Source organism: Mauremys reevesii, linkage group 5 (assembly GCF_016161935.1).
Source record: "Mauremys reevesii isolate NIE-2019 linkage group 5, ASM1616193v1, whole genome shotgun sequence".
In the NCBI taxonomy this organism is placed as follows: Eukaryota; Metazoa; Chordata; order Testudines; family Geoemydidae; genus Mauremys; species Mauremys reevesii.
In genome coordinates this window covers 78,593,161-78,616,349 of record NC_052627.1, presented here as the reverse complement: position 1 = coordinate 78,616,349, position 23,189 = coordinate 78,593,161, and the positions used below count along the sequence as shown (strand labels likewise).

The 23,189-nt window shown below is 44.9% G+C and overlaps 1 long non-coding RNA gene across 1 annotated transcript; it reads right to left on the bottom strand.

Annotated features, from left to right (window-relative positions):
* Positions 1 to 1,176: 1,176 nt before the first annotated feature.
* LOC120406676 lies at positions 1,177 to 20,336 on the bottom strand. Its single transcript, XR_005599470.1, has 3 exons — positions 20,187 to 20,336; positions 13,773 to 15,009; positions 1,177 to 1,395 (listed from the first exon to the last, which is right to left on the bottom strand). It is a non-coding gene; the product is annotated as an uncharacterized LOC120406676 (long non-coding RNA).
* Between the last annotated feature and the right edge of the window lie 2,853 nt (positions 20,337 to 23,189).

Below are 23,189 nucleotides of genomic sequence, written 5' to 3'. Positions count from 1 at the left end.
CAGGGGGTCATGTGGCCCCCCCAAAAACTGCAAGCCTTGGGCAGGTGTGGAGGGCGGGAATGGGGCTGTGCTTCGTGGCGAGGGAGCTGATAAGGCACTCAGCTCCCTCACCCTGAAGTGCAGCACCTGTGGCACTGCTCCATGACTGCCTGAGACTCAGAGGTTGTGCCAGCCTCTTCCTGGTTGAGGACTGAAGTAGACCTTAGGCCTTCCCTCACCACGGAGCTCTGCCCCTTGCTCATCTTTGTCCCCTTTGTGGCTCCACCCCCTGCTCCTCCTGTTCCCCCCAAAGTCCCACTCCTGGCCAGGCTGGAAGTCAGAGCTGGGCCATGATAAGAGCTGCCCAAGGGGCCTGGGCCACTGTGGAGAGCCCAGGGCAGATGGAGGATCTGAGGCTCCCCACAGCAGCCCAGGTTACCTGGGTGGCTCTTACCACAGCCCCACTCCAGCTTCTGGCTTGGCCAGGGGCAGAGCCACAGGGGAAGAAAAGAAGCAGGGGGTGGGGCCACAGAGGGGGTGGGGCCTTGGGGTAAGAGGAGGAGCTGGGGTGGGGCCATGTCCCCCCCCACTTCTACTGAGGTTCCGGTACTCCTGTCTCCCACAAGCACAACCTCATCTGCAAACAGCATACACTCGGGGTGCCACTTCCTGAATGGTTTCTGTACACATACTTTATCCTTGTTTCAATGCTGAATTTGTTTTCTATTCAAAGCATTTAAAAAGCAGTAGCAAAAAAATCCTCACAGCCCCTCTGGGAGGTAGGTAAGTAATGTTATCCTTGTTTCATAGATCAGAATTTGCAGCAGAGAGGTGGGGTGACCAGATGTTCCTATTTTATAGGGACAGTCCTGATTTTTGGGTCTTTTTCTTATATAGGTTCCTATTACCCCCTCATCCCCGTCCTGATTTTTCACACTTGCTCTCTGGTCACCCTACAGAGAGGTTAAGTGACTTGTGCAGCTGAGGTTAGAACCCAGATCTTCTGTATGCCAGTTTCAGTACATTAATCACAAGGCCATTTTTCTGCCTTTCTAGAGACAAAGCACTGTTTAAGGTCTGAAATGTGACCCTTAATACAATATAGATAATTTGTGTGTGTGGTAATTACAAAGGGGCTGACTGCATAACCATGGCCTTCTCAGGAAACTGATTAAGACATCTAAAACCAGTCTATACTTATTTGGAAAGAGTGTTAAGTTTAATGTTTATGCAAACTATAGTGCTTAGTGGCAAAAGTTAGTATGTTGGTAAACAGAGGAAGTGGAACAAAAAGTCTATATCAGGGACAATGTTCATCATGACCTCTCGGAGAGAGGGCAACACAGTATCTTCTCTATATTATTTTGAAAGGTGTTCAAATAGTCTGGTTGGCAGCTTCACTCCATTATTTCACATCTGTTTGATAGACAGAAGAGATAGAGATTTTTATTAGAATGTAGTGAACCAGCAATAATTAGCCTGTGGCAAATTAGTGCAGAGCTATGTTACATAATACATGTAGGCATAATGGATTAAGATTTGACACCTGTGAAATTATGAAAATGATGAAAATTAATAACTTCCTGAGACTGGAATGATTGTTGCTGGTGTTTTGTAAGTTGTTTAATGTCACAGGGAGGGAGCTGGTTCCCTGAAGATGTGAGCAATCGTAAACTTCATAATGCCCTCAACCCATTTTTTTACCCAGTGTATGGCAGACGGTACTCACAATAGCAGCAACATAGATTTAAAAACTAACACTGCTAAAATACAGAAACACGGAGAAAGGAGGCAAGAAAAGTGACATTTTGATATTTTGCATATTTTTTTAAATCTTTTTTTGATAGTATCTTCTATTAGAGTTTTTTTTTTCCACTGTATCTGCCAGGAAAATTTGTGCATTCCTGAGTAGAAATCTGACTTTTAAAGTCAGTCACTTAGCAAAATGCTTTTAAAAGGAGACACACAAAAAAAGAAACATTAACCATGAAAACATTGTAAATATTTATAGGCAATATATGTTTAATTTCCTGACAGCTTTAATTAAAAAACCCAGCCAATAGCAGTAGATTATAAATATTAAGGATAAAGTTGTTTCTGGCATAGAATGGCACTTTTTCTTCCAAAAGAGACATTACTAGTTTGGGGTCACAGTCTCTCCTGCAACCCAGCCAGCATAGTTGGGACTATGTGGTAGTGGCAATACTACAGCTTTTTAAAGGGTGCAGCATCCAGGCATTGTGATTGCTAAGCACTGCAGGCCCATTTCAACATCACCCCCAATTCAGAGCTTTAACTTAAAGAAACAAACAAAAAAATCTTTAGTCCTGTTACTGGCTCCTCTATGCTACTCTGGTGTTGCATAGGAACTGCTGCATAAAGCTGGCTACCTGGATTTCCCCAATGTAGAGGAAAATCCCAAGTTGAAAAGAACCAGCCATAACCCACATTGTGGGTGACGGGTGGTGGGGCATGACCTGAAGACAAGTGGCATGCTGGAGCACCACTGAACTTGGGCTGTCTCCTGGCTGTTGAAATGGAATCTTGGGACTGTAAGTAGCAAGGCAAAATCTAGAGCAGCCCGCAGGGTGCTCAAAGTTACAATGGGGGGTGCACTGGCCCCAGGCTTGTCCCTGGATCAGGGAACCACAGAGATGGCATAAAGTAACCAAAGGTGGTATTTTAGCAAAGATATACAGCTAATGTGCTCTCCTCATGGCCTCTGGTCTTATATAGAGCACAGCTCAGTCAGGCTGGAGAATTGAGTCCATGATAGCCTTTAGTGTCTTTGGAAGACTAGGAATGATACCTGTCTTTACATTTGCTATTTACAGGGACAAAAAAGTTGCCCAAATTTACAACAGCTGCAAATAGGTGAGATGTAGGTCCATGTCTTTCATGCAGATGACTCTTAGGATAAGGGCAGATCTACACTTAAAAATGTTGGGATTCCTTTTTCCACTCGGCTTATCCAGAACACCTTGTCTAATTCTGGGAGAATATTTCATCCAAACAATTCTCTGGGATCCAAAAAAATTCAGTTTGACTCCAGATTTTGTCACTCAGGTTCCTTTATTTGGCATACAGCAAAAGTATGCTGAGTTGATCAGACTCAAGCGTAGGGGATGGGACTGGACTGGACTGGACCATACCACACATCCAAAACTACACAGAAAATCTCTTCCTATATATACACATTTATATACCACATTGCATTTACTATACATTGCATCACACACCTTGGGACTGGTTTAGTTACTTTGCAGGAACCAATCCCTGTGCATCATGCTCTGTCCATGCATTGTCCATGCTCAACCTCATCTTTACATTCCTAACTTATCTTGTCCATTGTTACTAAATGGTTCTCAGGGTATTCTCCCTTTTATCTTAGCTGTCTCAGACATTCTGTCTTTTTAGTCAACTGATCTATTTACTTATATTTAGTACAGGGGTCAGCAACCTTTCAGAAGTGGTGTGCTGAGTCTTCATTTATTCACTCTAATTTAAGGTTTCACGTGCCAGTCATACATTTTAACGTTTTTAGAAAGGCTCTTTCTATAAGTCTATAATATATAACCAAACTATTGTTGTATGTAAAGTAAATAAGGTTTTTAAAATGTTTAAGAAGCTTCATTTAAAATTAAATTAAAATGCAGAGCCCCCCGGACCGGTGGCCAGACCCAGGCAGTGTGAGTGCCACTGAAAATCAGCTTGCGTGCTGCCTTCAGCGTGATAGGTTGCCTACCTCTGATTTAGCACAAACATTCTGTTTTCAGCCTAACGATCTGTTTACCTCCCTAACTCTATCCTCCTAGAAATGAGGCCTCCCTCCATGTGTTAATTACTCATGTCAGGCCAGGTCTCAGCTGCAGGTCAGAGACTGAAAAAGGACAAGCAAAGAATCAGACTCCCTGATGTCTGGCCTCCTCCCTCCCTTTGTGAAAAGTTCACATGGAACTTATGGGGTGTGGAAAAGAGCCAGGCAGGAAAGTGGGAGTCAGCCCAAGAGGAATGATAGCTGGCTGGACCTGTCCCAGTTCTCCTAACAGAGGGAATCAAGAATTCTTGTTCCCAGAGAAAGAGCATGAGAGAAGAAAGGAAACAGCCAGCCTGGCACAGAAAGAGCAGGAGACGCACAGACAAGTGAATCTGACTTGGCCACATAGAATTTCCCTTCACAAGAGGAAACTGAGCCATTTCCTAGCCAGGGAAAAAAGGATCCAGAGCCAGCTGCAGGAGAGACCTTCAACTCGGCCCCAGCTACCATGAGGCAGCTGATAACCTGGGGAAAAGAGAGGGACTTCCTGGGCTGATAAGAACAAACTGAGTTATCAGGGGGCTGTCCCTGCCAAAAAAATTAGATAGTGTCAAAATGATATTCAACAGCTATTCTATTATTTTTTAACTGTAGGACCCCCTCCCCCAGTTAAAAACATTGTTTTCATCCCATTTAGCTGACTGAGGTAAACTCTAGGGCAGTGGTTCCCAAACTTGTTCTGTCGCTTGTGCAGGGAAAGCCCCTGGTGGGCCGGGCCAGTTTGTGTACCTGCCGCGTCTGCAGATTCGTCTGATCATGGCTCCCGGTGGCTGCGGTTCGCTGCTCCATGGCCTGGAGCAGTGAACCGTGGCCACTGGGAGCCGCGATCGGCCAAACTTGCGGACGCAGCAGGTAAACAAACTGGCCCGGCCCACCAGGGGCTTTCCCTGCACAAGCGGCGGAACAAGTTTGGGAACCACTGCTCTAGGGGGGGAAACTCTATGGCAAAAGTCAACCGCTAACTAACAGAGAGGAGCCTGACCTTGACCAGATAACATGTATTAAAGTGCCAACTTGCTGTGCCTGCTCTAGGGTTTTAACATGTTAGTTAACATAAAAAATACACCTTTTTTCTTAGTGAAGACAAAGCCCTAGAATTTAACTCAACCAGTTCAGCACATGTTAAAGAACAAATTGCTATGTTTTGACTAGAGCTGTAGGAGATGTTAGATTTAACTAGCTAACATGATCTATTATCACACCTTTAAAGACTAGTCAGAACAAACCCTCAGCTGTCCACCTTGAAGCCTACATCTTTTTCCTGAATGGTTATGATTAATTTTGAACTCAGCAGTTTGTGTGAGTAGTTCATGTTATTTCATCCAATGTGCATTACCTTGCATTTGTCAAGACCAGGGGCGGCTCTAGGCACCAGCGGGCCAAGCGCCCGCTTGGGGCGGCATCCTGGGGAGGGCGTCATTTGGCTCCGGTGGAGCTCCCGCCGGCATGCCTGCGGCAGGTCCACCGGAGCCCGGGACAAGCGGACCTGCCGCAGTCATGCCTGCGGCGGGTCCCGTCTTCCCGCGGCTCCGGTTGAGCTCCCGCAGGCATGACTGCGGCAGGTCCGCTCGTCCCGGGCTCCGGTGGACCTGCCGCAGGCATGCCGGCGGGAGCTCCACAGGAGCCAAATGCCGCCCTCCCCAGGATGCCGGAGCCGCGGGAAGAGGGGACCCGCCGCGGGACCGGGGAAGGGCGGCGCAGCGCTCCGCGCTGCTTGGGGCAGCCTACTTTGTAGAGCCGCCCCTGGTCAAGACTGAATGTTACTTCCTTTTGTGATGCCTAATTACCCAGCTAGGTTACATCTGTCTCAAGTTCCTTTGAGTTTCCTTAGTCTTGACTATTCTAAATAATTGTCAGCCATCTTGTTTTGCCGCCCTTTCCACGTTCCTAAATGAATATATTAAACACATTGATCCTAGTGTCACTTCTGGGGGCACCATGTTGTTAATCTGTGGTAAACTGATCGTTTTTTCCTACCCTATTTTCTCCCGCATACACTTTCTAATTCATGACAAATGTCATCTTTCATTCCTTGACTACTTAGTTTCTTTGATAGCCTATTGTGAGGGATTTTGGTCTTATCTAGACTGGGGATTTGCCCCTTTTACAGACATTGGAGGCCTCTAGTGTAGCTGCACCAGTGTAACCCCCAGTGTAGACTGGCAAAACAGTTATTTCTGCCAGTGCAGCATACCCTGGTTTAAGGGGTAAGTGTTAACAATTGAAATAGCAGCTTTCCCCACCCACACTAGGGGTTTGCACTGGTTCTGGAGGCTGGCCACCAATGGCTGGAATCAGGGCAAATCCCTAGCATAGGCAAAGGTTTGTCAAAGACCAAATAAATTATATCAGCTGCTTTTCCTTCATCCACTGTTTTGTTGACACACTCAAAGAATCTTAGTAGATTAGAGAGATCAAGATGCAAATTAATGATGATTACAGCACTGGATTTGCTGTGCCCGATGTAAAACATAAAACAAAAACATGTCAATTAAAAATCAAAAGTGGGTCCAGTGCAAAAACAAATAGATCCTAATAGACCAAATGTTTTTTGTGTGAAATTGAACAACCTGCTTTGGGAAAATAAATATTAAAAACACCCAGATTACCTACAGCCAGCCTTTGCAAAAATCTATTTGCAGATTTGAGATGCAGCAGAACATAAATTACTCTCTCGCCTCTCCTATGCCTGTTTCAGGCAAGAACAAGAAGTTCAATCAATAGAAAGGCTTAGGAAAATTTAATATCTGGAACAATGCCAGCATCCAGACAATGAGCCAGCTCTTTAAACGCCCATTCTTGAGCACACTGAAGTAAATGACCAGATCAGAATGAGCAGAATCAAGACCTACAACAGAGGAAATGAGAACTCCAGAAGAGCTCACCAGTTCTTTTAGATGTAACACCCTTCTAGCTATGCATCATGTAAGCCAATCGGCCCTGAGTAGGGCTCTGTCCTGACAGGAGAGTAGAGCTAGGGGGCAAACGTTGAGAGATGGCCAGAAGAAAATGAAATGAGATTTAATATAGATAAATGTAAGGTAATACACCTGGGAAGAAATAATAATCAAAATGGGAGGCTGCTGTTTAGAAAACAGTAGTGGGAAGAAAGGCCTGCAAGCAACAGCAGATTAATTATTGTGGATAGAAGCTCAAAATGTAACATGGTTGCAAAAATAGAATGCCATTCTGGCGCCATAAGGGTGGGGTTTGCAACCATGATTGTATATGGATCACTTATAAAACAAAACAGATGTGATGATAATGCTCTGTATTAGCTACAAACCTCACACTGGGCCTGAAGGGCAATACTGGCTCCAGGTAGCCCTGCTCTTCTGGCCTGCCAAGCATGCTCTGCCTGGAGGAGTGGGTTGAAAGGAGCCCAGAAGCCCAGACACGTGGTGGACAGGCTGCTGGAAATGTCGCTTTCTCTGGGAATCCAGACAGAAGGTTGAGCTTGAGAGGGGATCACAGACTGGGTCAGGCCCACAGGCAGAGCCTTCTCCAACCACCCCCCCCCTTTGAGATCTTGCAGGGCCTGCTCATTTGGACTTTTTGTTAAGCAATTGATTGTTTGAACAATAGGGGCCATGCTCCAAACTAAGGGAGCACATAGTTAGCAAGTAGCCCAGGATGGCAGACTTAGATTCTCTGCAGGGAGGAGCCTGCTGGTGTTACTTTCCACAGGGTCCTTGACTGGGGCCTTGTGGAAAGGAAAGACCCAGGTCCTCCTATCACTCCCCATGTAAGGGAAAAGGCCCAGAGGCAGGTGGAGGCTCTAAGCACTCCCATCCTGGGGTCAAAAACCAGACAGCTCTACAGCCCCTGATAGACAGACAAGGGGCTGGAGGTCAGGTGCGCTAACTGCTAGGCCACCCAGCCCTTTGAGCACCTTATCTCATACCCATAAAATACAAATTACTAGTAACAATTATGAGTTTTCAACTTGAGAAACAACAAGTCTCCTAATCACAAACTTCTGATGAATTTGTAAAGAAGAACTTTCCTTTTTTCTCTCTGGGATTTGGTTTACAATGACATGTCGAATGATGGTTTAAAGTGATCATTTTGATACTGTAGCTAAGAATGAGAAAAAACCAACAACCCTTTTTTTTATAAAAAACAAAGTCAAAGAAAAGGACTATGTTTGAGAAACTATGCATAGAATTAAGATTATCTAAGGCATCTGTGGAAAAGTCTACTCACCACAACTGCACCCCATTGTGGCTGGGCAGGGTGTAGGGGCCTCCTTCTTTACTGCCCCCTGATGACAGCTGCTCTAGCCCTGCAGTGGTCTGCCTCTTCCTGTGACTTGGCCCTCAAGCCAACTCACTTTTAGTCCTGTCCTTTCCAGGGAAGCCCAAGTCAGCATGCCAATTGTCTGGCAGCTTCATATCATGGGTTCAGTTCAATTTCAGGCTTTTGGGGCCTGCCAGTCCTTGCCTCCAGGGTCTTCACTCCCTCACCTTCATAGGCCAGAAGGGGAATGCAGGCTCATCTAATCAGGTTGCAGCCCAGGGACCCTGTATAAAGAAGAGGAGGCCTGTTTTTTCAGTCCACCTGATGTTTCCCTGCGCTGCTTCCTACCGTGGTCTGTAGCTAGGTCTTCCCCAGAGTCTCTTCCCCGGCTGACTTTTCTACAAGTCCCAAAACAAAGGGGAGCTGAACTTTTTATGAGAAACAAAAAAGTCCTGCACCAGACCTACCTGTCCTAAGGAGGATCTGACTCTCATATGTCTCTGGTTGGGTTCTAGCCCCAGCTGATCCTTTGTTTCAGGAAGCTGCAAGACAGTCTCCGATTAGAATCTGGCCCTAGCCAGGCCTTCCTTCACAGGGCTAGCTCAAGAATTCTCCTCCCTTTCTCAGTCAACCACCACTGAGCTATACTTTTCTTCTTTTATCTCCTCCTTCCAGGCTTGACACCTTGCACTTGGGGGTGGAGCTGCCTGGGCTGACAGGCTCTCATTAATCCCTCCTGGTCAGCATGGGGACTGTATCCCCCATCTTTTCGATACGGACTCATTACAATGACAAGATTCAGTATGAGGAAATTCTTTTGCTGGGAGACTAATCACCAAATGTCAAGATGTTTCTTATTTAAACAAGACACATGGCTTAATGAACATACTTAACAGATAATGAACAGCAGTTTCAAAATTATCTACGGTCCATACAAGACTGGGTGAAACATTTAATTGACATGTTGAGAAGTCAATGTGAAGTGAAAGTCTGCAAAGCAAACACAGCCAAAGAGTTATAAGAACTGAGTGGTCACAATGCCTGATAGTTGCTTGTTTGGAAGTTCACAGTCACACAGATCAGAAGTACACACAATCAATTCCAGTTTTAGATGGGAAGAAATAAAAAGAACAGCATTATCACAGAGGGTTAAAGACTGATTCAGCTGTTTCATCCTGCTGGGGTAGTGACATGCTAACGTATATCTCAAATGGGTTTTATTTTGCTGAATAGTGGACTGATTAAATATGTTTATAAAACCATCAAATAATATGGAAATACTCTATGTAAAGACCAGAAATCTTCAAAATGAAGATTTCTGCAAATAAATAAAATCACTGATGGAGAAACTTCAGCCTGAGAAAGAATACAGAGCTCTGCAAGATTAGCCAAGAAAGTTACAGCACCCCAAACAGATAGGTTCCACAGAAGTTTTACAAAGACTACAGAGCTACATATGGCAGAGGAAGCGATCCTACGAAAGGATGTTTTAGGCACATGTCATTGGTAGCTAACTATTGAAGTTCTGAAAGCATGATCAGAATTTCCCAAGATGTTTGCTTGTGAAAGTTTAAAGATTGTGGGTTCTGAGAACAAACCCAGACTTAGGATGTACAGATGTGAGATCCTGTTTTCTAACTCTAAAAAGCTGACGAATGAAGCACAACCTGTAGTGTGTTTGGGCCTCCTGGTTTTTTGGTTTTTTTTGTATGAAATGAGTATTGGTTTCTTATTTGTGCACATCAGCTTTTTGACCAGGACTCAGTCAATACAACAGACATTAAAACTGAATAAAAGAAGCTTAATGCTGCCAACAAATCATTTTCCACAGCCAAAGGACCTGGACAGGATTGGAAATTATTGGAATTATTGGTTGACCTCTTTGCCAAAGGCTACAAGCGTGAGAGGTGCATAGCCTCTACACAAGCTATGTGTCATCTGAGGACTCTCCCCTATGCAATTATACCTTAGACCATCCCTGGCAGGTGTTTGCCTAACCTATTCTTAAAAACCTCCAATGACAGGGATTCCACAACCTCCCTTGATAACCAGTTCAAGTATCCTTATAGCCAGAAAGGTTTTCCCCAATATCTAACCTAAATCTCCCTTGCTGCAAATGGAGCTCATTATTTCTTCTCCTATCTTCAGTGGACATGGAGAACAATTGATCACTGCCCTCTTTATAATGACCCTTAACATATTTGAAGACTGCTATCAGATTCCCCCTCAGTCTTCTTTTCTCAAGACTAAATGCACTCAGGTTTATTAACCTTTCCTCATGTGTCACAGGTTTGCTGAACCTATCATTTTTGTTCCACTGGACTCTCTCCAATTTGTCCACATCTTTCTTAAAGTGTGCTGCCTGTCACACTCTGAGGAGTAGGTGGTGTGACTTATTGTCTGAGTAGGAATCTGGCCTACTGGTCGAAGCAGAATCAGAAGGCAGAACTGGAGGCATGGTCAGGAGGCAAGCCAAAAGTTGGAGCCAGGAATCAGGAGCCAGGACAGACCCAAAGGGCAGACACTGGGAGTTAGGAATCAGGAGATGAGAGGCAGGCAGAGACTAGGGCTGGAGCAAAGGCTTGGCAGGAAGCAGGTCTGGCACAGCTAAGGGCATGGAAAGCATTGAGCAGCCACTGTGCTGCTATTGCAACAGAGTTTAAATGGTGATCTGTCGGCTCTTCTGACAAATCAGGGATCACAATTACTTAGTGCAGGTTTATTGGGCCTCGCTGAGCTCATTGGGGGTTTTAGGCAATTTAGCCCAGAGGCAGCTGAATTCCTGACAGTGCCCCAAACTGGACACAATACTCCAGCTGAGGCCTCACCTGTGTCAAATAGTGCAGACGAATTACCTCCTGTGCCTTACATACAACATTCTTATTGGTACATCCCAAAATGATATTAGTTTTTCTTGCAACTGCATCACATTGTTGATTAGTATTCAACTTGCGTTCCACTATAATCCCCAGATCCTTTTCAGCAGTACTACCACCTAGCCCAGGGGTGGCCAACCTAAGCCTGAAAAGGAGCTGGAATTTACCAATGTACATTGCCAAATAGCCACAGTAATACATCAGCAGCCCCCCATCAGCTTCTTCCCCTGCCGCTCCCAGCGCCTCCCACCCACCGGCAGCCCCACTGATCAGCGCCTCCCCCTTCCTCCCTATCAGCTGTTTCATGGCATGCAGGAGGCTCTGGGGAGGGGTGGGGGAGGAGCAAGGGCATGGTCGACTCAGGGGAGGAGGCAGGAAGTGGTGGAGTGGGGGCAGGGCCTGTGGCCAAGTCAGGAGTTGAGCAGTGAGCCCCCCCCCGGCACATTGGAAAGTTGGTGCCTGTAGCTCCAGCCCCGGAGTCAGTGCCTATAAAGGAGTCGCATAGTAAATTCTGAAGAGCCACATGTGGCACCGGGGCCACAGGTTAGCCGTTTTGTAGTTGTACATTTGATTTCTCCTTCCTAAGTGGAAGTACTTTACATTTGTCTTTATTGAACTTCATCTAGCTGAATTCAGACCAATTGTCCAATTTGTCAAGGTCATTTGGAATTATAATTCTGTCCTCCAAAGTGCTTGCAACCCCCCCCACCTTGGTGTCATCTGCAAATTTTATACGAATATTCTTTACCCCATTATCCAAGTCATTAATGGAAATATTAACCTCTGTGTGACTCCAGTAGATATAGCCTCCCAATTTGCCAGTGAGCCACTGTTAAGTACTCTTTGAGTACAGTCTTTCAAGCAGTTGTGCACCCCACCTTAGAGTAATTTCATTTAGACTACATTTCCCAAGAATTTTAAGGTTTGCCATCACTTGTTAAGTCAGAAAGAACCAAGTGTACCCCTCTGACTTACACCCTATGCAAATGTCACCTCGATCATAAGCCAGTTTGTTTATAAGCCGCCCCCCCCTCGCCCCCAAGATGGATAAGTAAAAATGGAAAATGTTTATGACCCGTTCATAAGCCGACACTATAATTCAGGAGTCAGCAAACTTTGGCTCCAGCTGCTGGTGGTCTGAGATGATTTGTTTACCTTGAGCAGGCATGGAGGTAAACCTAAGTAAACAAAGTGTCCCCGTGCGCCAGCTGCTTACCCTGATAGGCTGGGACAGCAACTGGTGGGGAAATTTTGGGGAGGGGGAGAAGCTGGGGGTCAGGGGAGTAACCCCTGTGACCACCCCCCACATGATGGTGACCCCACCCCTAGCCCAGGACCCCTTCTCCCCATCCCATCCCTTCCCACCTTATCTGGGGAGGGCCAGGGGAGGATGCCTCTGGCCTGGCTGGAGCTGCTCCGGCAGGCTGGGGCAGCGCGGCCGCAGCCTGCTCCAGCGGGCCAGACCGGGCGGTGCGGCCGCAGCATGTTCCAGCAGGGTGGGCCGGGCGGCATGGCCACAGCATGCGCCGCTGCCTGGGCAGCGCGGCCACAGCCTGCTCTGGGGGGCGGGGCCGAGTGGCACGGCTGCAGCCTGCCAGCCCCACAGCTGCTGCTGCTTTGGAGGCTGGGGGGAAAGCAGTGTGGCCAGAAATGGAGAGACTCTGGCCCTGCCTCTTCCCTTCTGTCTCCGCTGGCTGTGCTGCCTCTCCTTGCTCCCTCTGATGGGAGGGGCTGTGTCCCACCTCTCCCTCTCTATACCCGTTCATAAGCCGACCCCCATCTCTGGTGCTTCCCTTTTTTACTAAAAAAATTTGGTTTATGAACGAGTATATATGGTAACTCGAATCAGAGCAGAATTTGGCCTACTAACTGCTTTATCCAAGTAAGGGTTCATAGAGACCATCTATGTTGGCCCTAGACATCACAGGCAGTCTGAGAGTTAGAGAGCTAGGGAGAACTATGTGATCTCAGCCTGTGTTTATCATGGAGTTAAAATGGAGTTCTGTGTCTTTTATACAGGGAAAATAGATTTTGTCAAACAAATATGTTAGTTGTGCCTTAGCAAGATTACTAGACTCTTTGATAGAGATAACTGTGTTGACATAATATACTTGCATTTTTGGAAGGCATTTGACTTAGTCACATGACAGTCTGCCTAAAAAATTAGAACAAAATCAATGTGTCCAATATTAAATGGATTAAAAATTGGCTAACTGATAGATCTCAAAGTGTAACTGTTAATGGGGAATCAACTAGTATGGGGTATTTCTGGTGGGGTTATATTAAGATTGGTTCCCAGCCCAGTGCTGGTATATTTTTATCAGTGGCCTGGGAGGAGAGTAATTTCCTCTTCTGCAGGAATTACTAGATGAAATTCAAAGGCTCCTGTTATTATTCAGAAGGTCAGAGTAGATGATAATAGTAGTCTCCTAGATTTAAAATCTGAGTCTATAGATAACAATAGTAATTTGTTACAGTGATGTCTAAAAGTCTGAGACAGTGACCTGTACCAGGTTTTTAAAAAGTACTTTCTTTGTTAATTTAGAAGAAATCAGTTCATTATAGGCAGCTGAAAAAGTATAGTAAAATATATTAAATTTTGTGTCTGTCATAGCACATGCTGTGGCTGCTTAATATATGGTTGTAAACCAGAGAGTTTAGATTTAATAAAGTTAGAAGAAAGAATGAGTCTATTTCCATCCTATTAATTTCCAGGAAACTCAAAATAGACTTTCAAGAAAATAAAATGTTTTGGATGATTACAATAGAACTGATTTTATACTAAGTCATTTCCATACCATGTGATCTTCTAACATACATATCAGACACTTAGTCAGGGGTCTACCTCTCAGCACACTTACCTCTTTATACATTGTAGGCACTGGTCTTCTCAAAGAAGGGCATGGGGAGGCGGAACTGTCCTTCTTACTTACAGGCAGATAGCATTTATCTTGTCTTGGTTTATTCAGACCATGTCTCTTGGTTATCTGAATTATTTAAGTCAGAGCCCATTTTGCAGGATGCATTTTAGATTAAATAATGTATAATCCAAATGAAAATGACAGTTGCAGACTATTAACCAGAACTGACTACATTCTGAAGAGTCAAATAGCTGGCAAAGTTTATTGAGAGCATAATCTCTTTTTAATAGCATGAACCCACAGAACTCTAGGGCCGTTCCTTCCTCATTATTTGGAAATGCTAAACAATTAAAGAGAAGCTTTATTTTCTTTACTTTCCATTTTTTGAGCACTGAACGCCACATTTTGTCCTTGGTTATGTGCATGTAGAATGGGAATTGCACATACGTGACCAAGAAGTTTCCCCTTACAATACTGACTGATTATTATACTCTTTCCCAGAGTTTCTCAATCTGTGGGCTGTTGATTGCTTAATTTGACATTTTTAAGGAAAAGGAAGTGCTGATCACAAAAACCTATACAATGGTAACAGCCAGCCTGAGTCACTCACATGCAGTTACACAACAGAACTGTATAAGTGATGAATGACCGCACAGCTGTTGCATGCCTGCTACATGTTAAGGCTTACACCATCATGTTACAGGCATTGTGAATCTGAATCAAAACCTGTTTACATTGCAACAACAAGCAGGATTGTGTTGCAACACCATCCAGGTGAAGCTCAAGCACCACAAGAGTAGTATGATCAGCTGAAGGGGGAAACTGCATGGAGAATTGACCAGCCCCCCCATCATTTTCCCTGTGCTATAGAGTTGGGCTCCAGGAACATAGGTACTTTTTCATTTGCTACTGCTCTGTATGGTCAGCTTTTGAGAAGGAAAGAGAAGCCAATCGTTGCTCTTGTGCAGCACCAAAAACATGCCGCTTCAAGGACCTGCACGTCATCCTAAGTGGTGACCCCCTCCTCCATTGCAAAGAGCCCTGTGGATACTTCAGGGAGATTGGAGGCAGCAGCCAGCGGAGTCAACCCCAGGAATGAAGTGGTGGATGAGGAGGTTGAGTTGGAGGAGGATGTGGGACAGGCGACAGGGTCATCTAGTGGTGTGGCAATCCAGGACTTCTTTTTTACTCCAGAGGGGGGGGTCTAACCAGTCCCAGCAGTCGGGCTCTGGCTTGCCTGAAACAGGAGACGGGAGCTCCGGTAAGTACTCATTTTGCTTTGATACTGCACAGTGACATGAGGTAGAGGTGTCCTTTATTTTGTTAAAAGGTGCACATGGGAGAAGGGATAGAAATTAACAACACTAGATACTGTTTGCATTTGCTTCTCATTCCCATGTGCAGCTACACAGTGGGGGCCCCGTGGAAAAGTTTATTAATGCACACTGGGATCTCTCAGGAATCCTCCATAGAGAGCTCTAGGAAACTTTCCTGCAGATACTCTGTCATCCTCTGCCAAAAGTTCCTCGGCAGAGCTGCTTTGTTTCTTCCCCTGTTGTAGGAAGCTTTGCTGCGCCAATCGGCAATTACTTCTGTAGGAACCAAAGCAGTACACAGACAAGCAGCATAGGCACCTAGTCTGAAGCCACATGCATATAGGAGATGCACCCTGGCATCCTAGGTTACCCTCAGCTTCGATCACACCTGCCCGTGGAAAACAGTGCCAGTATTCAGAGTAATGTCCCTATGTGCTTGTGGTGATCCCCCTTCTGATACCACCCAGACCCTTTGTCCCATCTTGCAACTTTCCCTCCTGGGCCGAACGCACCATGTTAAGTGCTCTGGCCATGCTGTGTTCTCGCCAAGGGAGTGAGAAAGAACTGCATGTAACTTTTATGATTCAAGCCTGAATACGCTCACAATACTGACTCTGTGTATTGGTTTTTTGTTTCGCTTCTGCAGTTGTGCTCCTGAGGCTCCTACACATCAGCAGAACACCTTCAGGTAAGGAGGCAAACGAGAAGGTGTAAGGAAGACATCGCCTGATCATGCAGGCTTAAAGGGGAAGCCTGTGTATACCGTAACATACCCGCAACATCAGTGGGATTAGAAAAACTGCTTGATCCAGCTTGATTTAGTTGGGGTTGGTCCTGCTTCGAGCAGGGGGTTGGACTAGATGACCTCCTGAGGTCTCTTCCAACCCTAATCATCTATGATTCTATGATCCAAATATTGCCTAGTGTAACAAAGTTTAAGATTTAGACTGTACGCTTACCTTTTATTTTCTTTGGCAACTATCTCTGACCTTTTGTGCCTACCACTTAACTACAGAAAGATAGATTTTAAGTGATTAATACATCTTTTATATTTTACCTAAAACAGTGTGGTTTGGTTGAAGTGCTTGTGAAATCTCAGCTGAGTTTACAAAGGCGAATGTGTGTCCTCTCCATATTGAGGGAGGGGCAGACTGGGTAATGAATTTACACTGGTCAAGCTTCTGACCAGGGCAAGATGGTACAGTTCTGGGGTGGAAGGCTGGGGGCTTGAGAGATTTGCTGGTACTTTTCTCAGTGTGATTCGTGAGTGGCTCAGGGAGCATTCATGCAATTTAGCTGGGTGTGGGGCACCACATACTGTTGTACTGAGTGATAATAGTGCCCAGAGGGGTTTGCTGCTTGTCACTAGCAAAGCATTGTGAGAGACAGCCCAGGCTGGAGAGTTAAAAGGGCACAGCAGTACCCCAGTTCCAGCTTGTACCCCAGGGATCTCGTCACAAAGTCAGCTGTCCCGAGGATGAAGAATTCATCAGAATTTATTCAGTGAAGAATTCACTGCATCCAGCCTCACATGTTCAAGTCAAGGGGCCATTAAATAGCTGAAAGTTCACACACTGGTCTCAGCTGCTACAAAGATACATGAGGAAAGGCACGCATATTACTGAAAATGCAGATTTTTTTTACTTTCTTTTTCATACACATTTAAACATAGCACTCTAATTGGGAAAGTTTTAATCAGGAAATCCAGTTAATGGAGTCATCTCTGAGGTAACCAGTTTAAGCCCAAAGGCAATGCAATGCCCCATTAAGCTTTATTATAAATACTTCTGCTTAATGGAACACTTCCCTTATTTAATGGGGACTCATTCAGGTGATTTTGACTTGGCGTGTCTCAATCTTCTGTAACTCTTCTGCCTGTCTCCAGCAACAAGGGCCGGGTTCAGTATCTAGGGGTTCCATTTCAATACCACAATGCAAAACCGGCTCGAGCCCCCACCCAGTGACCTGGGACAATTACATACCACCCCCACCCCAGGCACCTCTAAGAGGCAATACCTCCCCTCTTGCAAGCATGGCGTCTGAGTGTAGCAAAATCCTTTTACTGAAGGAGGGAAACAATGCAGCATTATGTTGGGGAAACATCACAAACAGGATTCATAACACAGACCATGAGCAAAAGACCCACCCCCCAAGTAAGTTTGGCAGTGTTCTTTTCCCCTAGGGTCTGAGTCCAGCAACCCCCCCAAAAATCACCCAAAGTCCCAAAAGTCCAACACCCCAAAAGCCTGTCCCTGGTCAGTGCAGCCCCAGAGTTCAAAAGTTTATCTGCAGAGCTTTACCTCCCAGCCTGGGTGGAAATATCTCCCCCCCCCACCCCACAGGGGTGTTAAGGGTCACCTTACATGGTCCAAGGCCGACTGCTCTGCCTCTCCATGGGGTTCTGCTGCAGCCTTCACCGTGAGCCGCTCCACCAGCTGCTCCACTCCACTAGCCGTCCCGTAAACCACTCCAGCCGTCCTGCCAACTGCACCGCTCCACCAGCCATCCCGTGAGCCACTCCAGCTGTCCAACCAACTGCACTACTATGCTCCAACAGCTATCCCTCCAACTGTGCCACTCCACCAGCTGCTCAGCCATATATCTTCAGCCCCCCCTCCCCCACTTAACACAGCACTCAATGATTTCAGCTCTTTGGTGAATTCAGCCTGTAGTAGGGGGAGCCCTAGTGCTAGTGCACCATTGGCCCAAGGTGAATTCAGGTCAGCAGCCTGTAACTAGACTCCTAATAGAATCAAGATTAGCTCTGATATTCCACATTGGGAATGGAGAAAGAAAGAGAGAGAAGGAGGTGCAATTGATGTTTCAGGCCCTCAAAAGGAGCCCATGCCATCAGGTACAAATACCTGTCCTCATCCTCCCGCCCCCCTTCACTGGGTTTTGGAACCCATGTCCCTTGTCTAACAAGTGCTACTTAGTTGATGGCATTTTATGATGGAGGGACTTGCTAAGTAAGGTTCTACTGCCCTTGATTCACATAATCAGGGTAACAACCCTATTCTTCCTGCCCCAATAATAGAGAAACTGGGGATCCCACAGCAGTCAAAGTGACCATTTGGGCTGCTGTGGGCTCAGGCTAGGCGGGGTGGGTGTGTCTATGCAAACAAGATCAGCCCCTGAAGTTCTTTTCCACAACTCGCCACAATTCACCACCAGATGTCAGGGTAGAGTTCATCCTGACTCTGCTTACACTTCTTTTGTTGTGTGTTTGTACAGCACCTCGCACAATGGGATCTTGTCCCAGGACTGAGGCTCTTGGGTGCTATACCAATACAAATATTCATTGTCTTTGGGGTATTAGAGACTGGCCTGGAAGTACTTGAATACACGGGCAGCACATGAACCACCGACGGTGGGAGGCTAGTCCCGAACCCCACCCCTTCTGCCTGAGGCCCTACCCCTTCCATACCCCCCCATTGGAGCCCAGAGCTCCCCCACCCCAGGTTAGCTCCCCCAGCTCTGGAGTGCCAGGAGGGAAGGTGGCATGGACCCAGCCCCCCACTCCACGCTGGAGTGCTAGGAGGGTGAATCATAGAATATCAGGGTTGGAAGGGACCTCATAAGGTCATCTAGTCCAACCCCCTGCTCAAAGCAGGACCAATCCCCAACTAAATCATCCCAGCCAGGGCTTTGTCAAGTCTGACCTTAAAAATCTCCAAGGAAGGAGATTCCACCACCTCCCTAGGTAACCCATCTTCACCACCCTCCTAGTAAGGTGGGTGGTGCGGATGCAGCCCCAGACCACCAGGAGGGTGCAGCCACAGACCCCCCAGCCCTGGAGCGCCAGGAGGGCAAGTGGTATGGCTCCAGCCCGAGCTGGGGCCACCACACAGGGGGAGCTACAGAGTGGGATCCAGAAGGAGGCCCGGGGGGGGGGGGGTCGGAGCATGGGTGAGGTCACACCTGCCTTGTTTGGGGAGATACAGCCTCTCCCAGCCTATGATACCTACCGCACATACTTGAATAGCTGACAAAGATACAAGGAAAACCAAATATTTACTGGCAAGCCTGCTTTTCTTTTTAACTTTGATATTCAGCTTTTATTGAGGAAACATATCTGGTGTCATTGCACAATTATGTAAGCAAAAGAATCCCATTTCTGCTAACAAATACATATAGACTCATCTTTAGCTTTTATTCTTTCACTCTCCCAGGGATGAGAAAATTGCAATGGGGTCATTTACTTAGGGCCAAAAAAAAAAAAAAATTAAAAAAAAATCCAATGCTGACTTACACCCCAGTAATTGTGACATCAGTAGTGCCTCAATGAACAACACACCCCTTAAACTGTAAATGTTTACTAAAGTTGCATTAGTTTGTTTTGTTATTTTAGTGTATTCATGGCACATTCTTACTGTTTGATGATTATAATAGATCTTTATTGAATTATTGAGCAAAACTTTTAAATAAAACATCAAAGAATCCTTTTCTGCTATCAATTCTTCTACAGTCATGGGATGTATCAATCCTCAGGACTACTGTCCCCATCAGAATACTAACTCCACTAGCTTTATTTCTAAATGTACTGTACAGAAGAATGTTCATCTGACCCAGCTTTTTAGTTTTGTTCCTTTTCTTTCAAGACCATGAAATGAGTATCTCATAAATATGCAAAACTAGATTGTTTTTCTTGCATGTATCTGAAATAAGGTCATCTACTTCTGCCTTGCCTTTCAGTAGTACTTTACAAACTGTGACAAAACTCTGTCCTTGTCTCTGCAGGTCCTGCGTTTCCTGACAGATTTCGCTAGCCTCAGAGGCTCACTGTGACCCTCCACTTAACCTTTCTCTCTCTAGAGAGAAGGGTCACGGTGTACTGAGCCATTTTCATCATAAGCCAGCAAGGGAGGTGAGGAGAAGCTATCCTCCCTTACACAGTCTCTGTTGTCTCTCAGTCTCAGTGATTAATCAGGGGGGTAAAGGAGAGGAGCCTGGGCCTGCCCTCTACTCCGGGCTCCAGCCCAGGGACCCTAATAGTATCAGCTATGGTAGCTGACCTTTTAGGAACAGGACACATACAATTCCCTGAGCTACTTCCCCACAGCAGCCCCCACTTCCTCAAGCTCCACTTCCCCCTTACCTCAGGGCCTCTTTCCTTATGCCTGATATGGTGTGTACAGTTCAGTCTCTCCAACAGCACAGCTCCTGACATGCACACTCAGCTGAGTGATTGGGAGGCTTTTAACTAGTTTCAGTCAGCCCCTGTTTGGCTTCACGTGTCCCAATCAACCTAGCATCCTCCCTGCCTTCTGGAAAGCTCTTAATTGCCCCAGGTGTCTTAATTGACTTGGAGCAGCTGCCATTTGCTTATCCTGGTACCAGGGATTTGTTTAACCTGGGGCTAATATATCTGTCTCCCACTACTTTTCTATAGCCATCTGGCCTTGTCCCGTCACAAAACATTTTCAGCCTCTCAGCACCCCTTTGTATTATGATTCCCATTTTACATGTGAGAACACTTAGATACTTCTGAACATTGAAGAAATGATTTGCCCAAGGCCACTGAGTGAGTCCATGGCAGAATTGGGCATATAGACCAGAATCTCTGACTTCTAGTCCCATATTATAATTATTAGGGCACATTTCCTCTTTGTACTACAAATTACTGGTTTTTCTCACTGTGTGCCATCAGAATGGCAGTGGCTCTCTAATTATACCCGCATTATGGAATAGTGAGTGATCCTCACTTCCACACAAGGTGAAGCTCTGACAGTCAAAACTAGAACCCAGGTCTCCTGATGGCCAGTCCTGTATTCTATCCATTACCTAATGCTGCTTCCATAGGTTTCAATGGAGTTGTGCCTCCTTATGTCAGGGTGAAACAAGCCTTAAAAATGCAAATTGAATATTATGCAATAAAAATCAGAGAAAAGTTAATGGCCTTTAATCAAAGACATTCTCATGCTACTCTAAATAAGCAGTTTCAAGATCACAATGTCATTCTCTCTCCCACTAAATGGATTTAGAAGAAACAGGTTTTTTTCTTTCTTTGCTTTGAATTTTATACTTATTTTCAAATTAGATAAAATAGTAGAATCCTACTCCAGTAACAAAATATTCCTTAAAACACAACACTAATATTTAGATGTGATAAATCTAAACTTGTAAAAGTAATTCATACAGCTCCATGGGGTGCTGGCCCTAATCGTGATGAGATATTGAGGCAACTTCAAAACCAAAAAAAAGTGGTGGAGGAGAGAGGGACATGATGGTAATTGGAAGGATAAGAAAAGGACTCTCAATTATTCTATAATCACAAGAAATAGATAGTGGATTGTAAGAATTAACTTGACAAATGGGAGCAGCCAGGCTATCAGAATGAAGAAAGATTAGTTGTAAGAAATAAAATAAAATAAATAAAAAACATGCTTTGATTCATCATGAAAAATAAAACCAAGAACAAGTACAGGATCACCTTTGCATAGTGACATACAAAAATGTATAGCTCATCTATTAACATGATTGATGAACTTGTAAAAATTATATATATAAACTTGTTCCCTTCTTTGCCATCTGCTAGATAATTTGCTCCAGGAATTGGTGTAAATTTTCTAAAGCCTAAGTCTACACTAGAAAATGTTTGCTAGTATAATGATATAGGTACAGCTCTACTGGCAAACCCTCCTGGTGTAGATGCAGATTATAGCAGCAAAAAAGCATTTTGTGCCAAAGACGTTTATACCAGTTCCCTGAACAAAATAAGCTATACAGGGAAAAACACTTTTTTTGCTGGTATAACTGCATCTAGACTTGGGCTTTTACTGTATAAAAATGTTGTAAAACACCCCTAACTAACATTGCCATATGGCCAAAAGTTTTACAGGACCTTCAGAGGTCAGAAGCAGCTTTTTTTCCCAGCAGAATGGATACATTTGCTTGGCTTTTACATTATGTTATACTAAGAAAACTTGGCAAGGGAGCCCTCTTATTATTGTTATGGGCATTAGTTTAAATGCGTCACTTGAAGCTCTCCATTTGGCAGTGTTGATAAGTCACAAAAAGAAACTAATCCCCTGTAAAAATGCAGTGCTCAAACTTTAAGATGTTTCAAGACATGTTTAGATATTCTGAGAAGCCAAACTTTCTTTTGACTCCTGCTTTGCCCCACCTTTCTACAGCATTGTTTATGTAAAATCTTGAAACAACTTATCTTTCCTTTGTGATCAGAAATTCTTTTTCCCCCCCTCCTTTTTCCTTGTAGATCTTACTGCTGTCCTTATAAAATAGCTAATTTATATTATCAGATGCCCACGGTCATGCAGTGTTTCAAGTATACAATAATTATATAATACAAACTGTATCTAGAATTTCAAAAATCTTTGTGTTTCAATTTGCAACATTTCTGCAAGGCATTTTTTCAAAGAAACGTCCCTGATTTCATTTGCCCAGCAGACCATAAATAATCTTTTTTCTTCTGCCACCGAAATACTGGCTTTATCTTTTAACCTTCATATTTCTTGGCTGAGCTTTTGGAATCTCTCATGTCAGAAATTTAAAACTATTGTTTCCCTCTCACATGATATGTTATGCATTTTTGCTGCTGGCTTTATTGGTTGTTGGTTATTTCAACTAGTCTCAGTCTTCTCAGATCTTGATAAATAATCCCAGTTACATTGATGTGCTTGACAATGTCAGTCCTGCGGCTGAACCATTCATATTTTCATTCCATCAGTTGTCAAGAGGACCCTGGTGTCCCACTGTTCATTGGTCTTCCCATTTTTGCTGTTTTGTGGTACAAAAAGATTTCATAGAGATAAGCAAGGTTACATATAAGGCAAAGAAGCTATAACTTTATAGTATCAGAGGGGTAGCCGTGTTAGTCTATAAGGTGCCACAGGACTCTTTGCTGCTTTTACAGATCCAGACTAACAGATGTATTGGAGCATGAGCTTTTGTGGGTGAATACCCACTTCGTCAGATGCATGTAGTGGAAATTTCCAGAGGCAGGTATAAATATGCAAGCAAGAGTGAGTCAGGCTATAGATAACAAGGTTAGTTCAATCAGGGAGGATGAGGCCCTCTTCTAGCAGTTGAGGTGTGAACACCAAGGGAGGAGAACCTGCTTTTGTAGTTGGCTAGCCAT